This window comes from Thermobia domestica, chromosome 1, assembly GCF_964235325.1.
Source record: "Thermobia domestica chromosome 1, izTheDome1.hap1.1, whole genome shotgun sequence".
Lineage (NCBI taxonomy): Eukaryota > Metazoa > Arthropoda > Insecta > Zygentoma > Lepismatidae > Thermobia > Thermobia domestica.
The window spans coordinates 132,059,931-132,069,976 of NC_137454.1; the positions used below are offsets into that span (position 1 = coordinate 132,059,931).

At 35.1% G+C, this 10,046-nt stretch overlaps 1 protein-coding gene across 1 annotated transcript in view; it reads right to left on the reverse strand.

Annotated features, from left to right (window-relative positions):
• The window catches only part of LOC145664138 (sideroflexin-2-like), a 96,405-nt gene that overhangs the window by 48,548 nt on the left and 37,811 nt on the right, over positions 1–10,046 (reverse strand). The window lies entirely within an intron of this gene.

Below are 10,046 nucleotides of genomic sequence, written 5' to 3' on the forward strand. Positions count from 1 at the left end.
TTTGACTGAACTGGGACTCGAACCTGGAAATACTGGCATACCATGCCAATGCGTTAACCATTACGCCAACCAGTCCGTTTCCCAGAACAGCCAAACACTCTCTCACTCCTGCAGTCAGTGCTCTCCACTCAAACCATTGGCAATATATCACAATTTATCACAGTATTCCATACCACAAAGATGTTTTTTCTGCAACTTTTCGTAAGTATATTACAGTTTTTGGGTGTCTTAATTTTCAATTCTCTCATTAAACTCTGTATTATTCGTGTTGTTATGCGAAAATGAACATAACGAAAGCTATCTACAAGGATCGGTTCGAATCCTGTCCATGTCATTAATCAAATATGAAATTTTATTTTATATGTTATAGTTTTGTTAAGCAAGTTTTTCGAATGAAATTATTTTATTTAATTGTTATGTAATTTTATGTACTACTTACTTTGTTGTATGTTTTCTGTTATTACGGAAAATAATATTAACTGTTGAGCACTTTGTTTAACTCCTTGAGTTATTACTTGTTAGAAATTGTATATATTGTTGAAGAAACTCTTTTCTTATATATGTCTTGGAGTTAAGATTGAAGCACATCGAATTTTAAAAGTAACTAAGAGGTTGTATGTTTTGAGTCAATGTATTAGCCTATTCTTTTAAGTACACAAAAAGGTTAACGAAAAGGTAACTGTTGTTAATTTAGGCCTGTGAACTTAAAATTGTGTTTATGTTTTGCTTTGATGAATAAAAACATGATGGCTCTATACTTCTACGAAGCTTTACTTTGTCCATAGCACACAATATAGCAAACGCTCAGAATTTAGGTGCTTAGACCTAATGGTGTCTATACGACCGACTGCTTTTCATTTGTAACTTGAAATGATAGCTCTTCGCGATGCATGTCAGTCTAGTAGCTATAGTTTTCAGAAGTTCTGTTGGGTTTGATGTCTACTGTGTTCTCGACTTCATTTGGAAGGATTGTATTTAGTCAAAAACGAATAACGCCGTTCAGTCATGACCGCGATAAATAATCTTGTTATCTTAATGAATGACAATATGATTAGAAATGTCGAAGCGATGTTGAGTGAATTGAGTAATGTATTCCAGCGTCGAATATATTATGAGACATTGATTTAGAATCTGTACTTGTTTACTGGATGTTGTCGAGAAGCTATACATTAAACATGTTGCTTAAAAATATTTTTTAGAAAAATCTAGTTATATAAAATCTGAAAGTTTTTTCATAACCTTTAAACTGAACCTAAACCAAAGAAGAAAGAAAAAAGTATTTTTTAGAAAAATCTAGTGTTTTATATATACAGTGTTGGGAAGTACCTAGGTACCGCTATGCTTAAAAAAAAAAAAAAAAAAAAAAAGCGTATACTGTAACTAACGATTTTTCGCATTTATTCCATCTTCCTTACGTTTATGGGGAAATTCAGTTATTAGTAAGTGGAGATAATAGAAAGCAATCCATCTAAGGAGATATTTCCAAAAAATATAATAAAATAATAAAAATATAAGCAAAAAACAAAATTATGCTCGGTTTTGTGTATACTGGCAATCATGCTTTGGAGGGATTTTTGCAGTAGCAGAGCACGATTGCGCAGGGAATTTCAATTTTCAATTAATGGAGTTCGATCAAGGAACTGAAAGTGGAGTAAAATATTGCATTTATTGGTTTAAACCTAGCGTCTAGATGGTCTGCCAAATATAAGTTAGCTTCTGTAACAAGATGTCGCACGAAAATATAGAAACAAACAGGAAAACTCTTGTCTTGAGGTTCGAAGTGACACATACCATAGCCAAGAGCATTTATTTGTTAAGAAAAATAGAACAAACAGAAAATAGTCTTCGTGGTTAGGTGGGTAGATTGGCGGACTAGTGGTTCTTATACTATTTTGACACCAGATCGAATCCCATTCCATCCCATTAATTTTTTTCGTTTTCACAAATCATTATACGAAGTGTATAATTTTCATGTTAATAAGAGCCAAAGCAATGTAATAACGAAATAACTTGATAGTTTCCTTTAATGACGTATTTACCCAGGATTAGAGTACTATTGGTAATAGCTATTGTTTTCAGTTCAGCTATTGCTGTTGTATAGCTTCTTCTCTCATTTTATTTTCTTGGAAAAAGAAAAATTTTGTCTCCAACAAAGTGTGAAGGATATATACAGGCAGAAACAGATATCTTAGTACTAAACGTAATTAATCGTGATGAAATGGACAAGTTTGCCACTATTTAAAAAAAAAAAAAAAAAATAGCAAATTATTGAAGTTGGTTTCTCTTTAGCTTTTAGCTAAAATATATATTTTCTTTATAAGACTATACTTTATAAGGCAAGGTGTGCCATCATACTCACAAATTTAGCTAGGGTGTGAAAGACAATTTTTTATACAAATATTTTACAGGTTTAGGTGCTTGAAACACCAATACACCATGGTCTCGCTTATCCGAACTTCGTTTATTCCACATACCGTATTATCCGACATATCATTGCAGATAAAAAATCGCATCAATCGGCAAAAACTGCAAATTGTGATTTTAATCTCTGATGATGCTCTGGAGTCTATCGCCTAGCGCGCCCGTCTACACCGTAACTCATATGTCTATCATTCAGTGCGGACACGTATCCAGGTTTTCTTTTCGGAGGGAGCCCAACACGAATCCTCGTAAGCACGTAATTTTAATGTTTTAAAAATAGCAATACTATCAATAATAATAATAATAATAATAATAATAATAATAATAATAATAATAATAATAATAATAATAATAAATTTCTGTATTTCTTTTAAACTTTTTCTCACTTATCATTTATGAACAAACTCCATTGCAGCACAAACAAAATGAAAAATATTTTCGAGAGACATGTAAATAAGGAAAACTGTCCGCTACGTATATCACACAACAAAAATAGCAAGAAGGCAATGAGTGTATCGTTCTAATGCAATAAAGTTATAAACAGAACTGAAAAGAAATTTTAATCCTATTTAAAACTGTTCTTTAATTCCATCTGGGATCAATGGGATTATGGTATGTTCTTAGAATTATAACAAGACAACAACACATTGCCCAAAATTTGGACATTGACTCAAAGTAAACTGATATAAAAGAACCTCAAAAGGGTAAAAGCAAGTTTATTAATAGTAAAATTATTTCATAGTTTTACTTTTAATAGGTATTTTATTAACACATCCATATTATCCAGCGTTCTGCCTGCATGTTTATGTCGGATAAGCGAACCTCTACTGTATTTTCAAAGATAGCATATACATGAACTAGAACTGTATCATCCTAGAAGAGACAATAGTGTGAAATGCTTATATTGAAAGGCTGTAATTTAAAAAAAAGTATAAGTACTGTTTTGGTAGCGTGAGAACAAATTGAAAACAATTCAGTATATTTCCTAGGTTTCAGATTATCATCTTGTGTATCGATGTGAATTACTTTTAAAACATAGTTTTAAAAGTCATACTATTTGCAACGTTCCTAAGGAAATCGAAAAAAAAAAAAAAAAAAACTCCGATGTGCATTATGTGCTAAAGCGGCTTAAGTGCATCGTCCGAAATCCGATTCCACGTTAAGGTATAGATAACCAATTGTCGCATAAAAGGAGTGTTAAATAAACCAAACCAAATAAATCAATCACTCAAAGAAAGCATACAATATTAGGAAGATATCAAGGATATATTATTTAAAAGAGGCTGGAGCGACTGAAATGTCCATGAAAAGAACATTGCTTTTCGAACTCCCGTTCTCGGCCATTGCACCGATATAATGACTTTTCGAATGGTTTACTTTAGTCGTAAAGCTTAGAAACTAGTATTATGATTGGCTACCAATACAACGCTATAAAATCCAGACAACGTATCTTCTTTCAACTAGGATAACACTTTTCGGTAGTTAACATGTTACGTGAGTTGTAGTCTCACAAAGACAGACTGCTGCTGTTCTTTCTCTCTCTCTCTCTCTCTCTCTTTTTTTTTTTCTGTGTGAGGGTCTAACATATACACACCAAAACAAACTCTTTACATAAATTAAAAGTGAGCATTTTCTGTTTGCTTCCTTTCTGTGTTAAAACAAAAGTGTTCTTTAGACAACCTAGAAATGAAGGCTCTATATTACATGATGTTGCTTAGGGCATTGTATGTAGCTTATCATTTGACAGCTTGACACTTTTTTCGTGTGTTGAAAGTAAGAGGAATTAAGTCATTCTACACTTACATGAGAAGGAAACAAATTCTTTCTAATTCGTGGAATTGTGCCAATGCACTAAGCTCAGAGAGTTTTTAATTTAAGATTATTATTATTATTATTATTATTATTATTATTATTATTATTATTATTATTATTATTATTATTATTATTGACGTAGGTTTCTTTGAAATAGGAACTTAAACTAGGATTGAATCTGCCCGCTTGCCCTTGGGTGATTACAACTAGCCTACAAGCCAAATATCATTGGAAAGCTTGAAAGAAAGTATAAGCAATATTTCACGAAAAGCCGATACTTTTTAACAAATGTGTTCATTATTAAGTTTTCATAAAATAGTCCCTCTCTCCTATAAATAACTTTAGAGGGGCCGGTGTGGCTCAGTTGTAGACCGTCCACTTCTGGTGCATGAGGTCCTTGGTTCTATCCCAGTTCGCGCTAAGTGAACTTTGCGGTGGATAGTCACCGTGTGCGTTGGTTTCCTCGGGATTCTCCCGTTTTTTCCCACTTTCTTCATTCCACCATATCATTAATTTCTCATCATCACCGTCTCCTTTAGACTTGCTGGCATAATCGTTGGACGTAAAACATAAAGATTTCATTTCAAATAATTTCAACCCCAAACAATTGCAGGAAGTATGTAATTTCCAATAAAACAAACTACTTTTTTTTTGGTAAAATTTTCGTGAACCTTATTTCTAAATCGAAGGGTAAGAAGACTAAATTCACTCTCTTATTATTATAGATCCACTTCAATTGAAGCAGTTGAACTAGTTGGGAAAAATTAGAAAGCCGTACCCTATATTCCAGTGTTCCACAATCGGTATAACGCGGCACACTGGTGTGCCCAGCAAAGTGAACAGTGTGACGCAAACTTTTACATGTTATTTACAAGAATATCTGTCGAGTTTCTTTTATTTATTATTATTATCAACGATTCTTCCACGGATCGGCTGTCTGTATACAGTTAAGCAGACACAAGTATCACATTGAAGGAATGAGTAGAGTCTATAATTACAGTGAAACCTGTCTATGTTGGCCACCATCGGTTTCATCGAAAAGTGGCCAACATAGCCAGGTGGCCAACTTACAGAAAATAAGTGTGATTTGTGTATTTTTAGAATAGGATTTCTAGTATTACTTGATTGTATAATTTTAATAAGCAGTGGCACGACAGCTACTTATAAATAATGTATATTGAGTAACCATAAAAATACACAGTACTAGAAAATATTACTATAGTATGTTTAATATATGTGCATACCTTTCTCTTTCTGAAAACTAGTCTGGCACATTGGATTATTCGGATTGAAAACACAATAACACAAACAACCATGAAATAGAAGCGTATGTACGCAATTTATTGAAATTGATATTATAGCATACTGAGTTATTCAAATTGAAAACAAAAGCTAAGTTATAAATTGAAAAAATCATATGCAATTTATATGACTTCTTTTCAGTTGTTACTGAATGGTGGTTCATTCTAGACGTATTTGTTTTATTCTTTTTGGAAGATAAGCACATTCTAATATTGTAGTTAACTACCTCTTGTTAATGAGCTGAAGTGTTTCCCTCGGAGCAAAAGATGTTTTGAGAAAATCTTGAGGGAATTGATATCTCAAAAACTCCGCTATCTTTTGACAAGCCGACAGGTGCCAATAGTTGACAATTGAGATGGATAGTTTTAACCCAGAGAATTTTCCGGAATTACTAAAGCTCCCCACTGATGAGAGGAGTTGATATAGCTAATGGTTCTACCAAAACAGACAGGGTAAACAAATACGAGTACGTACAACCATTTCATGAATTCCTGTACGTGCTTTTTTTATTCACACCTTCCTTCACCACCCCTTTATGAGGGTAGCGTTCTGGCCATTGACCTCCAAGAACAAATCGTGCGAATCTATGCTTCTTTGTGTCCAGTCACAAATACAGAACATCTGCCTCTCATATGGGAATACGAAAGAGTTAAGAAAAATAACAAAACTGTATTTTGCGTGGCCAAGATACGCAGGTAAATTTATCATTATCATCATAGGGTGAACACTGCTTCAGTGTGGCCAACTTCCAAGATAGACAGGTGGCATTCCAACTTACAGAGTAGTAAGTAACGAATGTCTTATGGGAAAATGCAGGTTCAAGACGAACTAGGCCAAGATGAGCAGGTGGCCAAGTTGACAGCTTTCACTGTATTTACTTTAATAGTAATAGAAAAGTCTATTTTCTTGTATTTTCTACCGGGAATAACTGCATCCGGGCTAGAAAGCCAGGACTAACAACAAAGGGACCCGATGTACTGACCGCACACCACCGCAAAGTCTTGAGTGCCGTAAGTTCTCTTCTACGCCTTGGCACAATAAGGGCAGTTGCGTTCAGAGAGAGAGAGAGAGAGAGAGAGAGAGAGAGAGAGAGAAATAACCTAAGTCCATTGCACTTACATGCGTTAATAAATGTTAATTTATGTTTATAAATTATGTAAATGATAGTTTCGTTTTCTGTATTATTATTAATTCTTACTATTATACATTTCTTAACACGTTGACTGCCATGTGTATGGAATTCCATACACACGTGTGATTTTCCATACAAACAATATATTCCAAGTTTGTTGTGTACGTTCTATAGGTGTATGTAATAGATACATATTCCCATGTCGTAAGAGTCGGTAGACCATCGATGGGCAACTAGCAACATCTCGCCAAAAATTGGCGGTGGCCCCACTTCCGTTTTGAAAATTATACTACCAGGGGCAGAGACGCGACGAAACGCCAATGAACAACAAAATTACTCCCCCAAAAAACACTTCAAAAAGTAAAAAAAGAAAAAAAATGCCCCAGGGTAGGTGCGAACCACTAACATTTTGATTACTAGGCGCGTGCTTTTCCGATTTGGCCACGGAGGCGATGAAGAAGACGCTTCATGTAGAGGGATAAGTCGTTGAGGTCTTTTTAATTTGGCTAATCTGAGTGCTCCTGTAACCGTGTATATTCGACGATAACCGTTTGGAATCAAATAAAATCCACTTGCCATGTAATTTTATAACAAAATGACATGCGTCTTTTTACTTGATTTCACGCTTCTCCCTTATTCACTTTTAAATGATCGATGACAGTTGCCATCTAAATTCATACAATTATACGCACTTATCTCAAGATTTTTCACTTCATGATATAGAGACAGGGGTTACTCTTGACACCTGGAGCTCACTTTAGGAACAATTCGTCAGGAAAAAAATAATATATAATAATAACCGCATGCACATGACTGGCGATAGTTCTTGTTGGTCCCTTCGCGATTCTCCGCGACAAATCGAAGGAGCGCTGACCAAAATGAAGTCCTCGCTGCTACGCGGTGGTAACTTCAATACCCCGACTCTAGATCTCTTTCGACTGGATGAAACTCTGCCGCTAGTGGCACACTAGCGGCAATCCTTCGACGCGTCGCTATAGCGACGATCGACATGTAGCGTGGCTATTTGAGAATGCGTTTTTGATGAGTAACCCCCGCAGGGAACGCAGTCAAGGTGGCTACTCAGTAATTTTACTTTCGCCAGAGTTATAAATCATACTGTGAGCCAGTCAGGGATTCCGGGTCTTGTTGCCAGGTCCAGGTCTATAATAGCAGTTCCAATGCTCTGCACAAAGCATCTTCCGCAGCTGTTTCCAAGCAGCTGTTTCTTTCTAAAATCCCCTTGCTGGCAACACATGTCTTTCCTTTTTCTCCTCCCTTTAGACATCTTTTAAACAGCAGGTGGTCTATTATTCCGAAACGTACCAAATACTCTCGAGCTGACGTTTTCTCCGCGTTTTTATTGCTTTCGCGTTTGCAGCTCATTTGTGATTAGCCTACACATTTAAATGCACGGTCAGCGTATTCCAAGCGTACGCATGAGCAATAAAAACGCTTTGCGAACGCTTATGAATACCCGGTATTAGCAAGTGGGCCACTAGATGTTGGTGATGTTTACAGCATATGGATGGCGTAGAAGTCAAAATTTAATGCCCACGCCACGTATATGCAAAATCATACACAAATAAATATATGAACAAAGACATTTATGAGGCTAAAACAAAGGCAAAAACAAAGAATTACTGGGGGATTGTTGCCTGTGGTGCACAGGTAATAACTGTCAACAGTTTTAAATGTAAACAAATGCGGTTTTCATTAAGCACGAATTTTTAACTTATAGTTTACAGCGGAGAAGGCTCAGGAGTTCGCTAGGATCATTACAATATCGAAACGCGTGAAATGCACTGCAAACCTGTCCGCAAGCTCCCACAATGTTCAACAGATATTGTGTTCTAATGTTCATTTCAATGCAAACCTATATACGAACTTCAATACTCGACTTCAAACGAAGGTGCAGACTGTCCATTATTTTCAGTATTATTATTATTATTTTTTATAAAATTCTCGCGAACCTTATTTCTAAATGGAAGGATAGGGAACCTCTCTCTCACCCACTGTATTCTCCTGACATGTCTCCCTGCGATTACAACATTTTTTGGTATATCAAACACTTCTTAGTAGGATACCTTTACCTAGAGACCACTGACTAACCTGATATTGTATTTTTCACCTTTTTCCTTTGGAACTGACAATCATCGGTTGGACACTTCAGTCGCACCTACCTAATATAACAACGTTTCTTTGATAATTTCGTAACATTATATTATTTCTTTGTATTATTGATTAGCTTGTTTAGGCTATTTAAACATTTTTTCTTTGCACCGACCTGTCACCTACACATTAACGTTGGATGAAAATACACTCGTCGTCGGGGAAAATTTCACCGTTAAAGTATACCACCTCTTTTGGATTTTTTTTTTTTTCCGGGACAAGAGAGTTATGCCATATTCTAAGGTTACTACTGAAATATTTATTACTGCAATTAGAACAAATTCGTCTCCGTTATTACTAGAAACCGGATATAAGGCAAAATGTCTATTCTTTAAGCCTAAAGATATGATTACAAATAACGCTTTAAAGTTTATATCGCGAGTTATAGTTTCAATTTAAGCCACTTTTATTTTGCCTATTTCGCCCCTTCCTGCCTAAATAATTGCTTTAGTGCCTAATATTGCCTATTCTATGCATTCTTCTGTAATGTCCCTTCCTCTTCCTTTTCATATCAAAACCTGAGACTTAATCTCAGGAGACGCTTACATAATATAAATAAACTATGTTTGCTAATTGTCTAGGGTAATTAGCTCAACAAATTAACTAAATCATAATACTCAAGGTTCAGGAAATTTTATATAAATTAGGCTTTTCCAATTAGACCTAATTTTATTCAGGAAACCAAAGCAAATAGAAAATTCTCTAGTTGAATTAAAAGTTCCTTAATTAATAAAATTGATTTCTCTAATTGCTCAGTTGCCTGTAAAAAAAAAAATAGGTTCACCTCTTAGAACTAGAGGTCACTGCCTATTAAATGCCTTAAATTCTGCTTGTTTCAGTCCAGAAACGTTCAATCCAAGAATAACTAAGATTTTCTCTAAAAGAGGTTCTAAATATGCGTTCTCGTACAAGCCATCATAAACCTCGCAGTCTCTAACGACAACCCCAACATTCTGAGCACTGTCTGGCCTAAAATCCTTAATTCAGGTATTGCCCTTTATTGCACAAACCTTCAGGAAAATAAACTAGCTATTAATTATTAACCAGAAAGGGGAGATAGGGAAATTTCCTTTACTTAAAAATATAGCACCTTCATTCAAGGCTCGGTAATAGGAAACAATCTCAAACCCCACAGCCTGTCATTCTCTTACGTGATGAATCAGTTGTGTAAAATTTTCTAATCCACTTAGTCAAACAAAACTAACTGTTA